Source organism: Piliocolobus tephrosceles, chromosome 8, assembly GCF_002776525.5.
Source record: "Piliocolobus tephrosceles isolate RC106 chromosome 8, ASM277652v3, whole genome shotgun sequence".
In the NCBI taxonomy this organism is placed as follows: domain Eukaryota; kingdom Metazoa; phylum Chordata; class Mammalia; order Primates; family Cercopithecidae; genus Piliocolobus; species Piliocolobus tephrosceles.
In genome coordinates this window covers 34088911-34091750 of record NC_045441.1, presented here as the reverse complement: position 1 = coordinate 34091750, position 2840 = coordinate 34088911, and the positions used below count along the sequence as shown (strand labels likewise).

Genomic DNA, 2840 nt, shown 5'->3' with positions numbered 1-2840 from the left:
CGGCTGCCCCGCGCGCGCGCCCAGAGCGCGTCCCCTCCCGCCCGCCGCGCCTGCGCACTGGAGCCCGCCCGCGCCCCGACCGCGGTCCTCGGCGGCGACCGCGCTGCGACAGCCGAGCCCCGGGAGCCGCGAACCTGGGCGCGCACAGCCCGCGCCCCAACTCCTGGTCCTGCGTTCCCGCCCGCCAGAGGAGCCGCGTGACCTCGAGTACCGGCCCTGTCCCTTCCAAGCCTCAGTTTCCCCACCGTGCACAGTGGAACCCACCCTCTTGGCGTCACCTGGGGAGTCAAAAATGCTGAAATCCTGCGAAATTCCCGGTTGCGGGGGGAGTTAATCCTGGAAAATATGTGCCTTCCCCCCCTCAATAAAACCAGACCACTCGATTTGAGAGGGGCCCGCGTCTGACTTCGAACCCAGGGCCCTCGCCCCTGCGAGACGGGGAATCGATGTCCAAGGACCCCCGGGGTCAGGAAGAAGGTGGAGGCCTGGGGCGTACGTCCCTTCCACACACACGCGGGACCCCTCACCCCCAGCCACCCGGCAATTCTTCCCTAAGCTCTAGGGTGGCAGAGACCCTGTGGGCGGGTGTGGGCTGCGGGAGCTGTGCTGGGGCGGCGGCAGGCGGCGTAAAGTCCAAGAAACAAAGTCCCGGGAGTCGGCCCGAGGGGTTCCTCGTGGGTACTGAACTGAACCGGGATGGGGTCCTGGCAGTGCTGTGTCCTGGGAAGAAGGTGTGAGGCTGTAGGTGCAGAGATGGGGCAAGAGATGAAAGGAAAATGGGTGCTGCTGTTTGCCTTAACGAGGAGCGTTGCCCAAGAGAGCGAAACGTTTTCTTCTAGCAGGACAATTGGGAGAAAAGGACCCGCTGGCGCGTGGGGGTTAAAACCCGCAAGTCGAATTCCACTGCTTACATTCATTCACTGTGAGGGAGACAACTTTGTGCTGGTGCTTCAAGTACATAATGTCATTTGGTGCTCAGACGGCCCCTGGGGTACAGGCCCCTAGGCTGCCTGCATCCCCCTTACAGTGAGGATCCCTGATGATCAGCTCCCTCCAGGGGGCCTGGAGAGGAGTAGCCACTGCAAGAACCCCTGCCTCCTCCATTATCCGGCTGCTTCTCCTCCCCTCAGTATGGATAGACCAGGAACTGGGATCCCATGAAATCATGGAGACCAGGAAGCTAGGCCCCCTGCAGAAGGCCCCACTCCCAGAAACCCGGATTTAAGGGATCTCGCCCAGGCATTGGTCTATTTTAGAAATGCCCCAGGGATTCCAGTGACCCTCAGGGATTCCACGTGTTGTTATACGGAACAAAGATTAGAATTTGAGGCATTTCCATTTTATCTGGAATTGGTGTCAGGTTGAACCATACAAAATTGCCATTTTTGTAAAAGGGCCAAAGTTGTCACATGTCAACTCTTTCATATACTTCAACTTAATAGTTGCAGATGATGGCACCTCTGGGTTTTGTCTAGAGTAGGGGCACTTTCCCATCCCTTGTCCCCAGTAGCTCACACCAAAGGCCCCCAGCAGACACTTGATGACAGCTGGTCCCTCCTCCTGGAATAGCATCCCCAACAGAACATCCTTTCTGAAACCTTTCTGGTTCCTTCTGGCACAGCCCATTGCTTTCTCCCCAGTCCCAGTCTTCCATGAAAATTCATACCCACCGCTCTGTAGCCTCATTTTCAGTTCATTTGTCTTCCTCCCTTCTTTGAGCTGAAGCCCTCAGAGGGCAGCACTGGCTCTGAAAAGATGGCGTGGCCCAACCTCTGTCACTGACTTGAGAAGGCACCTTCTTCTATCCACTAGTCCCCTGCTTATCCCCAAATAGTAGCAAAGTCTGCAAGATTTTTCTTTTCAAGTGTTAAGATTGAAGTAAAGATTTTCTTGTTAAGTGATGTGGTATATTTTTGTATCCCTAACAATTTTATTAAAGAAAAGCTAAACAATATCCAAAAATGATCAAACTACATGAAAATGAAAAACATATGATAAAGTTATCTGGGTGCAAAGTTTACAAATAAATGGCACCTTCTTTTTACCTGTTTTGGCTCTCAACTCTGTCCTCACTCAAAGAATGACATTCAAACGGGTACAGTGGCTCATGCCTGTAATCCTGGCACTTTGGGAGGCCAAGGCAAGGGGATCATTTGAATCCAGGAATACGGGAGCAGCCTGAGAAACGTAAGGAGGCCTCATCTCAACAAAAAAATTTAAAATTAGCTGAGTGTGATGGTACATATCTGTATTCCCAGCGGCAAATGAGTTTTAAGAGAGGCTAAGGTGGGAGGAATACTTGAGCCCCGGAGTTTGAGGCTACAGTGAACCATGATCTTACACTCTAGCCTAGGTGACTTCTCTTTTAACAAGAGCCTGTCTCTTTAAAAAAAAAAAAAAAATCATTGGCAAGATTTACAGCAATTGCTTTCAAATGAGGTTATAAGGATTTAGATTAGGGTTTGGATGGAAAGAGGTTTACTCATAGGTACAGTACCCTTTGCTTATTGCCACACATGCTTGTCCTAATAAAGTATCCAGGGCTACATGGTGTGGTGTGGTTTACATGTCGTTCTCATGTCTGTAGTTATTGATGCTCCATGGCATCTTGGGAGGCAGATTTTATCACCCTCATTTTGTTGATGAAGAAGCAGAGATCTAGAGATGCTCTGGAGCTGGCCCCAAGGCGCAGAGAGGACCAGATTCTGGTGGGAATCTGGGGGTCCTCCAACTCGTGTTGTTAAACCCTGGGAGGGGTAAGAATTGAAAATTGTTATTGTCAGTGGTGTGGACTTGAGCTGTGAATATGTTAATACTATCTCCGCATTTTCCAGGTTGGA

At 51.5% G+C, this 2840-nt stretch overlaps 1 protein-coding gene across 1 annotated transcript in view; it reads right to left on the bottom strand.

Moving 5' to 3' along the window:
* The window catches only part of ADCY1 (adenylate cyclase 1), a 138335-nt gene extending 138075 nt beyond the window's left edge, over window positions 1-260 (bottom strand). The window contains exon 1 of the mRNA XM_023226478.1: window positions 212-260. The gene's annotated coding sequence lies outside the window, so the exon portion shown is untranslated. The remainder of the gene's footprint in view (window positions 1-211) is intronic.
* Between the last annotated feature and the right edge of the window lie 2580 nt (window positions 261-2840).